At 42.8% G+C, this 12,796-nt stretch overlaps 1 protein-coding gene across 2 annotated transcripts in view; it reads left to right on the top strand.

The window, feature by feature from the left end:
• The window catches only part of LOC118223778 (immunoglobulin superfamily member 3-like), a 55,730-nt gene that overhangs the window by 29,576 nt on the left and 13,358 nt on the right, over positions 1 to 12,796 (top strand). The window lies entirely within an intron of this gene.

The following is a 12,796-nucleotide window of genomic DNA, read 5'->3' as shown; positions in this document are numbered from 1 at the left end:
GCTTCCAAATATTCCTTGCTGCCAGTTCACAGTCTTTTCTGTTCTTGCATTAGGAATTCCCCGCTCACTGGCAGAATCCTGCTAGTTCAGAAATATTCTTATGTCTCAAATTTAATGTGTGTTTGAGGTCTCCTCACAGATTTTCAATCGCATGCAAGTCTGACAGTGCAGGCCTTTCCAAACTTTCATCTTTCATTCATTTAGGTAGATTGGGGTTAAACTGAAGGATTTTTTTGGATTATTGTCATACCAACATATCTCTGCCCAGCTACGGTTTCTTCACTGACTCTGTGACATTAACGGTTTTGTTATTTAGTTGAACCCATTCTTCTTTCCTCCCACACAATATTTCCTGGGGCCACTTGTTACCACACAACCCCAACGCGTAATAGATCCACCCCCACATTGAATGGTTAGCAAGGTGTTCTTTTCTTTAAATAGTTCCTTCCTGTGTACAGGGACAGAGCATGCTCATGCACTTCCTGCTGAGATGCCTGTCAGGTGTTCACAGGGGCTGATAATCTAGAGAACAAGGAGAGAGTAATGCCCTTACCCAGACTGGACTTGCTTCTGTAAAGTGTTTCATTTTGACAGCTGAACATGAGTATAGTGCTCTTTGACCTGAACATGATTACAGTGCCCTTTGACCTGAACATGATTACAGTGCCCTTTGACCTGAACATGATTACAGTGCTCTTTGACCTGAACATGATTATAGTGCCCTTTGCCTGCGCAAAATTACTGACATATTACCTCCCACCATATTCAATAAAGGACATCATGCATAAACATAATTAAGATGGAAAACATTGGAATTGGAAACAGGTGGCTTGAGCTCAAATACATTTCTACATGTTTTTGAATGTACTGTTGATTTAATTTGAACATTCTGATATTTGATGCATTGAAGCACAACAGCTTCATAAATGTCACCCAGTGATCCACATTAGACTCAATAAACAAGCACACTTACTCAGTTAAGTTAAACCAACCGGTGTTTCTCTTCAGGATAACGTATATCAGCATTGCACGAGATTGTGACAGATCTTGGATCGGGCTAACTTTTATTACAAATGTGGGGGGCCCTTTTTTGTTTGGCAAACCACCACATTCTATTTCTGTTAGCAAGCTCATGCAAACTGGCATGCTGACATTCCCTGTAAGGCAAGGACAGAAAAACTAATTTAAAATGCTTAAATGTACACATTTTACATGTAAACTGATTTTTTCCCACAAACACAGCATCCCTCTCTTTGCAGTTTGCTGTGACTAAACTACCTGTTCTCTGCTGGGTGGGCAGGGTGAGCACCAATTAATGCTGATTAACTAACTAGAAGGAGTTATTTAGTTAGCATTAATTAGCATTAATTAGCATTAATGAGCATTTTAGCATTAAAATTAAATAATTAAAGGAGGCCCTAAGACAAATGTTATTTTGTCATTTTGCTCTGTAATGGTGACAAGGGAGGTTCACTCACATTTTCCACTCACAGCCTTATATATTCAGCCCTTTGAGAGCGTGCTAGAGATCACGCTTTGACACCTGCTTGCTGGTCTGAGGGGGGTTTTTGCACAATGCTGGAGGTGCTGCTCTCTCTCTGTGGCTCAGTCTGACTCTCAGGCCACTGACTCAAAACAAAACCCCTGTGCTCTGCCTTTGTGGTTTCCTCTGCATGCACCCCTTTCATATGGTACCTGGACCCTCCATCTCTATCTCTCTCTTTTTCTTCCTTTCTCTCTCACTCTCCCTCTCTCTCTCTCTCTCTCTCTCTCTCGTGTTTGTCTCCTCTGGTACTTCAGAGGGGGCAGAACTATATTTGCTCTTTTGAGATAATCAGTGATTCAGTTTTGTTTTGAGGAATAATTCATTCCTCAGCACTCTGATCAGAGGGCCTATCAGAAATCCATCTCAGACAGTTTGAAAGCTTTCTAATCATGGACTTTCTTTAGCCATTTTTTTTTTCACTGAGCTAGCGAGCCAATTTTAACAAGATGTGAGCATATTTAAGTAATACAGTGTAGACTGGGTGCAACTTCTTGATTGCAAGACTACAAATGAAATGTGGGGCAGGGTCCAAAGGATCATTCTTGAGGGACAATGCAACCTCCTCCACTCTCTCTCTCTCTCTCTCTCTCTCTCTCGGTATCTGAACCATCTGTGCTCTCTTGATACAATCAGTGATTACATGCATTAGCCCACAAACTGAAAAACTACTGAAAAAACTTCATAAAAAAAAACAGAATGAGAAAACTGGAACAAACAATCCTGCAGAGGCAAAAAGTCAAAAGACACCCTCAAGCACAACCCTTCACAAAAAAAGATGAAGAATTCTTACAACTGTGAGCATGGCCCTTTTATAAGGCCCAGTGATTAGACAATGGGGAGCAGCTGGCCTAATTAGAATGAGCCACACCTGCCCGCCTGCCTGTGAGAAGGTCCAGGGCTGTTCATGGTCCTGCAGCTCTCCCAGGTTGCTGGAATACCTGGGTGCTGGAGGGACAGCACACCATCACTCTTTCTGGCACCACAACCAGCACAGCTAAGATATTTAAACGAAAGTGCTGGTTGCAGTTGTGCAAAAAGTTTAAAGGAACCCGTTTTGAAAAAAAGTTTCATTGCTGCTCATGCATGTCACGTATTTTGAGAGGCTAACTTATGATGTTTTAAAATGTATTGATTAAAAAAAAAAAAAAAAAACGTATATATTCTAAGTTTAAATGCAACTAGGTGCATTGAACTGGCGCTTCATTAAGACAAGGCCAGAGAGATAACAGAGGTAGTCCCCTTAATGAGGCCATTGTGATGTCATCCAGTGGATATGGACCATATACGCTATGTATGCTATTGCTGGTACATTGCTCATTCTATGATGAGAAAATGTTTCAGTTATGAACTATGAGTTGTGGAATTAGAAATCATTTATTTACATATTAAAAGACACCTTGCACTGGTTTCAGTGCAGTGCAAAATCACAATGTAAGATCAGGTGTGACATCACAGTATGAACATTCCAGTGAGCTGCCCAATGTTCTGAACTCATTAGCATAATCAGCCATTCTAACATTTTTTGACCACTTTTTTCATGTTTTCAGATGAAAGAAGGTCAAAAATTGCAAAAATGAATGTGAATGCAGAATGACAGGAATGTCCAGCTACGGGCAGCACTGACTCCTACTGTCCCATCCCAGGGAGAGCAGAGAAATTCAGCACCATGGACAGTGCACACACACAAACACACTCACACACACACTCATAGACAACCATACACACACACACAACCACACACACACACACATACACACACATGGATGCACACACACTCACACACAACCATATACACATACACACACACACACATGCAAACACACGCTAGCACACACACACAAACACAAACACCTCCATGCACAGACACATACGCACACACACAGACACAACCATGTGCACCCACACATATACACACTCACAAGCACACACACACACACACACTCACACACACACAACCATACGCACCCACACACATAGCCATACGCACCCACATATAGACACACACTTGCTTTGCTTGCGGCTGTCCATCGTTGCCAAAGATAACATCACTTCCTTGAGGGGGTGGTTTGTGGAGTGTTGTGGCTGCCTCTGCTGATGGCGGTGTGATTGGAGGTGGCTGTGAAGCCCGGGTCTGGGTCTGGTGATGCTTGGGGTTGTTGCGCGTGGTGATGTCAGCGCTGCCGCTTCGCTTCTCTCTGAGACGTACATTTTGATTCAAGGAGGTCGACGCCAGAGTTCACGGATGCGGTCCAGGCTCGGCGGTCCATGGCGGGTGCTTCATGGGCCCCTGTCTTTATTTCACGCTTCTTCAGGGACTCTCTAAGATGGTCCTTGTACCTCCGTTGTTGGCCTCCCGGTTTCCTGTTGTCTCCCAGGAAGCTGACCATATAGGGTCTGTCTTGGGAGACGATGTTCAGGCATCCTAATGACGTGCCCGACCCAGCGGAGTTGGCGCTGCAGCAAAGTTGCTTCCACACTGGTTGTCTGGATATGTTGGAGGATGGACGTATGAGGTATGCGATCCGGCCAGGTGACTTTTAGGATGCGCATGAGGCACTTGATATTAAATGATTCCAGCTGGCGTATGTGATGTCGATAGGGGGTCCATGCATTGGCACCGTATAATAAGGTGGAGACACAGACTGCTCGGTAAACTGCTACCTCTGTGGACAGCTTTAGGTTGCTGCTCTCGAAGACGCGAGAGCGCAGTCTGCCATAAGAGGAGGAAGCACGATTGATTCAAGCTTGGATGTCATCATCAATTTGGCAGTTTGACACACGCACACACACATACACACACACAGACGCACAAACACACACACACACACACATACACAACCACAGATACAAGAACACACACACACACACACACACACAACCATACGCACCCACACATATACACACACACGCACACAAACACACAAAATGACACGCACACACACACACACGACCACATGCACAAACACACAAACACACACACACACACACACACGCAACCATATACACATACACACACACGCATGCACACACACACACACACACACACACACACACACAACCATACACACACACACAAACACATACTCCTCCATGCACACACACATATGCGCACAAACACACACACACACACATGCACACACACACATAAACACCCACGCACACACACATACACACACATATATTAAACCGTAGTACGAATTAAGATGCCATTTTCAATCTAAAGTTATTCTTAAAGTAACCTATTTAAAACTATGTGAGGACTTCCACATTATTGCACTGTAAATAACAACTGAATTATTATTATTATTTGACCTTTATTAAGCAGGATGGAAATAATGACAACATTGTTCTTTTTTTGCACTGAGGGTGTTTATCAGCGTATGCTTGCACCACTCTTGTGCACCCAATAATTTGCCTCATTAAACAGCCAATCAAATCTTCCCCTGACATGTGCCCTCCTACTGTTCAGTGAATGACGAGAAATTATTATCTCAAGTCCTCCTTTTATCTGTACAGTTTGAGTTTTACAGTGCAGAGGACAAACAGGGTCTCAGGCAGAGGAGAGTCTCCAGAAGAGGAGAGTTCAGATACAGTGATGCCACCACTCTGTGCTGTTCTTGTGCTTTTCAGCAAAGTCTGTAAGTGTATAATTATTATTGACTTATCAGACAAAATAACTTTACATTGGGACTGTATAGAGCTATTTATACAGAGATTGTTGTGGTTTTTAATTGCGTATTTCACACTGCCATTTGCATTGAAATATTGCTTTCTGTCGTCCTACAGATGGTCTGCTTGGGAATATAATTCAGCCTGACACGCTGGTGCAAGCTCAGATCGGAGACACTGTGACTCTCCCATGCTTCTACTCTGTAAAACAATTTATTGTTATCAGTTGGTATAAGCAGCCTCTTGGACAGAAGATTCAGCACATAGCAAGGCATCATTACTTGAATTATAATCTTCAATTTTTCAATGAGTTTAAAGACAGTACACGCCTCAGTGCTAAAGCAGCAAACAGGACCTTTAACCTGACTGTGTCACAAGTAGAGCCGTCGGATTCAGCAACATACCACTGCGCTATTACGGTCAACACAGAGACCATCTTTGGAGATGGAACCACTTTAATGGTGATGGGTAAATATGAACCTAAAATGATGCTTTACACTAGTTGCAGGCTTGCAACAAAATACTTTGCTCACTGGCACAATACCAGTGAAATATTGCAGAAAAGTGTTATTTTTGGTGAATTGATACTAACCTGATCGATATGTTATAATAAAAACACATCTGATATTTGCTGTTTAAAAAGTGAATTTAAATTATCCTAGAAATACAGATCTTTGTTTTAGGGTAGGGCTAGTCAAAGTCTGTTTTGTGTGTTTGTGTATTGGTTCAGTGTTGTGTTATGATATATTAAGGAATGTTGTTGTTTAAGACACTGCATGTTTAGCCAAACACTGTAAATTTGCCTTTGGTTTTCTGAAGTTTTAATGCAACATCACAAATAGACAAATAGGCAGTTTTGCATGCATTCGTCACAAATCCAGATTGGGAAGTTCAGCCACGACCTAGATTCAAAACTGTGGTAATTATGGTAATACTTACAGCAAAGCACGTATCTAACGATTGAGTCCAAGCACATGTCCTGTTAAGTTTTTAATTGTTAAAATTCTTCAGGTTCAGAGTCACACAACAGGACAGTAGTACTGCAGCAGCCCGAGTCTGAGTCAGTCCAGCCAGGAGACTCTGTGACTCTGCAGTGTACAGTACACACTGAGACCTGTGCAGGAGAACACAGTGTGTACTGGTTCAGACAGGGCTCAGGAGAGTCCTCTCCAGGAATCATTTACACCCATGGAATCAGGGGTGATGAGTGCCAGAGGAGCTCTGGGGCTGTGTCTCCCTCACAGAGCTGTGTCTACAACTTCCCCAAGAGGAACCTCAGCCCCTCTGATGCTGGGACTTACTACTGTGCTGTGGGCACCTGTGGGGAGATCCTGTTTGGGAACGTGACCAAGCTGGACATTGAGGGTAAGCTTCTTTAATTGTGTGTACGGCATAAAAGCACATTTAGTATTGATTCACAATTGTCATGTAAAACTATAATTAACTAGGAAAATATTTTGATTTTTACATTATTTTTATTGTAGTAACAATAAAAAATCTCAACTTCATTCACAAAATCCTAAACAAATATTTATATTTCAGGAGGTGAATTATCCACGCTTGTCTGGCTCTCGATCATACGGACGGGAGTTCTCTGTTGCATCTTGCCCATAATTATCCTCATCTATTACAAAAAGGCATAAATAATTGTACTATTATGGGATTCATATCATTAAATCATCCAGTGAGTCATATTCCTTTTAATATATCCTTCTGGGTATTCTTTTTCTCCTTCTTCTTATTATGACTTTTTTTCCAGAACACAATCCCTGTTTACAAATTACCCTGGTGTATGAATCCAAACTTTTTGATTATGTTCCTGATACTCAGAACTATTTGAACACAGACAATCATAACAGAAGGACTTTGTCAACTTTAGTCTGAAACTGTAAATACAAGAAACATCTATTTCAGTTTACGATAGCTGCTGGATCTTTGTGAAGGTTTCTTATTGTGGCCTGTTTGAGGGATCAAATGCATTTTTAGAGAAAACATGCAATTTGGAAATAACCCTGCTATTCCAACATCTAAACAGAATTATTACAAATCATACACATAAGATAATGACTTAATGATACAAATGAAAATATATTTCAGTACAGAAAGTTCATGAACAGAACTTTGGCACTGAGAGCTAATGGTTTCCAAACAGCAGCATCAAACCGGGCGGGCAGGGTGGCATAGTGGTTAGCAGTGTTGCCTCGCAAGAAGGCTAGGTGTGCTCCTGCAGGTGCCCTTGACCAAGGCACTGGCCTCAGAACTCAAGCTGGTCCCCGTGCGCTGCACTGTGGCTGCCCACTGCTCCTAAGTAACTAGGATGGCTCAAACGCAGAGGACAAATTACCCCACGGGATTCAATGAAAGTATCTAAACATACAGGTGAGAGTGAGTACGTTTGAAATGCCTGTAATGTAACAGTATCTTAAGACTATCTCCATTCCTCGTTTTTCAATAGAAATGTATGATTGTGTGGTCCAGCCAATATTTTCGGTGCTGTAAATAAAATCTGTAATGATCAGTAATCATGCTTAACCTCCTATCACATATTCATGCAGAGTTTGTCTCATTGATGGTTATTCATTTTCACTAAGGGCTAATGCTACATGTATATCAGGCTGTGCCTTTAAAATAGGCCTGACGAGGTCTGTCTGTTCTGCCCAGTATTGTGACCTGGTGGCAGAGATACATTTGCGCCTCACAGAAAAATCTGTCAGTTTCACACTATTTAAATTTCACACTTTCTTGTAAGCATCACATTGTACATGGAAAGGTTCCCGCGTTAAATGTCTGATCAGTTTTCAAGTTGCTTTTTGTCGAGCCTCAACTCAAAGTTAAGACATGCCGTAAAATTTGACACGCTAGCACTAGTTGCTTGCAGCTAATTAATGCTGCTTTAGCTTCATAGTGCTCATTAATCTTGGAAGGTAGATTTTGCACTGAACATGCAAGCATTAGAGAGTCAAGTGTAATGCGTACAAGAAAAAAAAAAACAACTAGCATAATGTGGGCATGATGCACTTTTCACTTTGGTGGGCTCATGGGTCTATATCACGTTTGATCGTGAGAGTGACTGCCCGGCGAACAGTGCCAGTGCTATGTCAGTTTCTAAAGAGCTCCAAGGAGCTTTCAGGGAACGTAGGAACCTTTGTCAGGGAGTAGGATAGCCCCGCCCCTGCCACTATTACGTAGATTCACAAATATCATGATCACTTTTCTAGTCAGGATCATCTTCCACAGTGTTAACATCATCATCATCATCATCATCATCATCATCATCGTCATTGTTAACATCACCAATACCACCACCTCATCATCATCATCATCGTCATAATTTTTCAGCTTATTTCAGACAATGAACAATTTGACTGGTATTCTCGACTGCATGCAGGCAGTCTATCTCTAAAGGATGTTTAGAGATAGACATCAGAATGACACCCTGGTCAGTCACTAGGTACAGTACCATGAAGTTTCGATCCTGAGAATTATATATACAAAACAGGCAATTATTACACCATTTGCATAATTTAATAATCATTAAAATAATAAAAACAAAAACAGAGTTACTGGTGTTGAATCCAGTGAACGTAAACCAAACAGTTTTATATACGGCACGTACAGTGCAGACACACAAGCAATTAACTGCATTTGTAATGGAAGTCCACACAGGTCTGATTATAGATCCCTCTAGAATGGAAGTTTTGTGGCTTGATGTCCATGCTCTCACCCACCCTGGTGTCAGGAGCTGGGAATGCACCCGTTCTCTGAGGAAGAGCGGTGAACATGTACTCAGCTGCTGTGTAGCATTAATCACACTGGACCCATTCTTTTGCATTTCACAGAGATGCCTGTGTTTTATGACCATGATTCACATTATAATTTAATTTGTCAAAAAGTCAAACAACAGAAAGGGCTGCAGGTAGTATGGCGGTGGGGTTGGTAGGGTCACAGTTATTCTTCTTGTTTAGGGGAGGAACTCTGAAAACATTTCCATAAAATACATACAAATTTTATGGCTTTTAGAATGCTCTTGGGACAGAATCATTCTAGTTGAAGGGTACAATAATAAAAGGAAGGCATTAAAGGTCACGTGGGCAGACACTTCGGCTGATATATTTCCATCTCTGGGTTCACTACACTTCTCATTGCTTCTGAATGCTTTTGCACACGGCTCTCTCTTTCATTACAAGTAAAATGTGTTTGTCTGTTTCAAACTGCTCTATTGTGGTGACAGGGGAGGTCCAGTTATTTTCCACTCACAGCCTAATACATTCAGCTCTACACACACCAGAGCTGCACAGGAAGACTGACCTGCAGCTCCTCCCTCTCTCAGCGCTGAAACCACACTGATCAAATTTATTCAACTCACACCTCTGACCACCTTTCCATTACACGAGACCAGAAAAGAGCGGCTTAGAAACCAGTGCACTTTAATTTATAATCTGTCTCCAAGATTTAAATATATGCTCAATAAGTCTGAAATGATGTGATCACTCAGCATCTTGATCATTCCACTTCTTTTCCTGCCCTGATGGTACATTCCATGGTCATGTGACCAGCTGTGGTGACATGGGACATTAAAGTGTTCTACTCATTCAGGACATGCAGCATTCTTCATAATGAATGTATGTAGTGAGTAAAGCAGAATGGACTCACATGAAACTATCCTTGTATCATGGGGGAGGTGGGGGGGTTTGACAAACAGGGTGTGAGTGCATAACTGAGAGGGAAGAGAGAGTGCGTGCCTGCATGTGTGCGTTTGTGTGTGTTTGTGCACGTGTGTGTGTGTGCGTGTGTGTGTGTGTGTGTGTGTGACCAAAGAGAGCAGTATGTCAGCATGTTAGGTTCAATTGGGTACTAGGGGCAGGGCAGTATTAATTATAGTCTGGTACTGTTTTTGTTTCCTGTTTATAACGTCTTTCCTTTGATAGCGTGCTAGAGATCACGCTCTGAGACCTGCTTGCTGGTCTGAGGGGAGTTTTTGCACAATGCTGGAGGTGCTGCTCTCTCTGAGGCTCAGTCTGACTGTATGGCCACTGACTCAAAACAAAACCCCTGTGCTCTGCCTTTGTGGTTTCCTCTGCATGCACCCCTTTCATATGGTACCTAGTAAGCCCCTCCCTCTCTCTCTCTCTCGCGCTCACCCCTTTCATATGGTACCTGGTCCCTCCATCTCTATCTCTCTCTCTTTCTTCCTTTCTCTCTCACACTCTCTCTCTCTCTCTCCCTCTCTCTCTCTCTCTCTCTCTCGTGTTTGTCTCCTCTGGTACTTCAGAGGGGGCAGAACTATATTTGCTCTTTTGAGATAATCAGTGATTCAGTTTTGTTGTGAGAAATAATTCATTCCTCAGCACTCTGATCAGAGGGCCTATCAGAAATCCATCTCAGACAGTTTGAAAGCTTTCTAATCATGAACTTTCTTTAGCCATTTTTTTTTCACTGAGCTAGCGAGCCAATTTTAACAAGATGTGAGCAAATTTAAGTAATATACTGTAGACTGGGTGCAAATTCCCGATTGCAAGACTGTGAATGAAATGTGGGGCAGGGTCCAAAGGATCATTCTTGAGGGACAATGCAACCTCCTCCACTCTCTCTCTCTCTCTCTCTCTCTCTCTCTCTCTCTCTCTCTCTCTCTCTCTCTCTCTCTCTCTCTCTCTCTCTCTCTCTCTCTCTCTCTCTCTCTCTCTCTCTCTCTCTCTCTCTCTCTCTCTCTCTCTCTCTCTCTCTCTCTCTCTCTCTCTCTCGATATAATCAGTGATTACATGCATTAGCCCACAAACTGAAAAACTACTGAAAAAACTTCATTAAAAAAAACAGAATGAGAAAACTGGAACCAACAATCCTGCAGAGGCAAAAAGTCAAAAGACACCCTCAAGCACAACCCTTCACAAAAAAAGATAAAGAATTCTTACAACTGTGAGCAAGGCCCTTTTATAAGGCCCAGTGATTAGACGATGGGGAGCAGCTGGTCTAAATAAACTGAGCCACACCTGCCCCCCTGCCTGTGAGAAGGTCCAGGGCTGTTCATGGTCCTGCAGCTCTCCAAGGTTGCTGGAATACCTGGGTGCTGGAGGGACAGAACACCATCACACTTTCTGGCACCACAACCAGCACAGCTAAGATATTTAAACGAAAGTGCTGGTTGCAGTTGTGCAAAAAGTTTAAAGGAACCCGTTTTGAAAAAAAGTTTCATTGCTGCTCATGCATGTCATGTATTTTGAGAGGCTAACTTATGATGTTTTAAAATGTATTTATTTAAAAAAAAAAAACATATATATTATAAGTTTAAATGCAACTAGGTGCATTGAACTGGCGCTTCATTGAGACAAGGCCAGGAGAGATAACAGAGGTAGTCCCCTTAATGAGGCCATTGTGATGTCTTCCAGTGACAGAACTTCAGGGCTCTGGCATTGACACCTTGGATATGGACCATATACACTATGTATGCTATTGCTGGTACATTGCTCATTCAATGATGAGAAAATGTTTCAGTTATGAACTATGAGTTGTGGAATTAGAAATCATTTATTTACATATTAAAAGACAACTCGCACTGGTTTCAGTGCAGTGCAAAATCACAATATAAGATCAGGTGTGACATCACAGTATGAACATTCCAGTGAGCTGCCCAATATTCTGAACACATTAGCATAATCCGCCATTCTAACATTTTTTGACCACTTTTTTCATGTTTTCAGATGAAAGAAGTTGAAAAATTGCAAAAATGAATGTGAATGCAGAATCCCAGGAATGTCCAGCTACAGGCAGCACTGACTCCTACTGTCCCATCCCAGCGAGAGCAGAGAAATTCAGCACCATGGACAGTGCACACACACACACACTCACACACACACTCACAGACAACCATACACACACACACACACACACAACCACACACACATACGCACACATGGATGCACACACACTCACACACACACACACACACGCAACCATATACACATACACACACACACACATGCACACACACGCTAGCACACACACACACACAAACACAAACACCTCCATGCACAGACACATACGCACACACACAGACACAACCATGTGCACCCACACATATACACATTCACACGCACACACACACACACACACACACACAACCATACGCACCCACACACACAGCCGTACGCGCCCACACATAGACACACACTTGCTTTGCTTGTGGCTGTCCACCGTTGCCAAAGATAACATCACTTCCTTGGGGGTGGTTAGTGGAGTGTTGCGGCTACTGCTGCTGTCGGCGGTGCCATTGGAGGTGGCTGTGAAGCCCGATCCTTGACCCGCAAGTCCTGCCACAGCTGGGGCACGTGAGGGCTGGGTCTGGTGATGCTTGGGGTTGTTGCGCGTGGTGATGTCAGCGCTGCCGTTTCGCTTCTCTCTGAGACGTACATTTTGATTCAAGGAGGCCGATTCCAGAGTTCACGGATGCGGTCCAGGCTCGACGGTCCATGGCAGTTGCTTCATGGGCCCCTGTCTTTATTTCACGCTTCTTCAGTGACTCTCTAAGATGGTCCTTGTACCTCCGTTGTTGGCCTCCCGGTTTCCTGTTGTCTCCCAGGAAGTTGA

This window comes from Anguilla anguilla, chromosome 3 (genome assembly GCF_013347855.1).
Source record: "Anguilla anguilla isolate fAngAng1 chromosome 3, fAngAng1.pri, whole genome shotgun sequence".
Lineage (NCBI taxonomy): Eukaryota > Metazoa > Chordata > Actinopteri > Anguilliformes > Anguillidae > Anguilla > Anguilla anguilla.
Note: the sequence above shows the minus strand (reverse complement) of the source record. Positions and strands in the feature narration are given on the sequence as shown.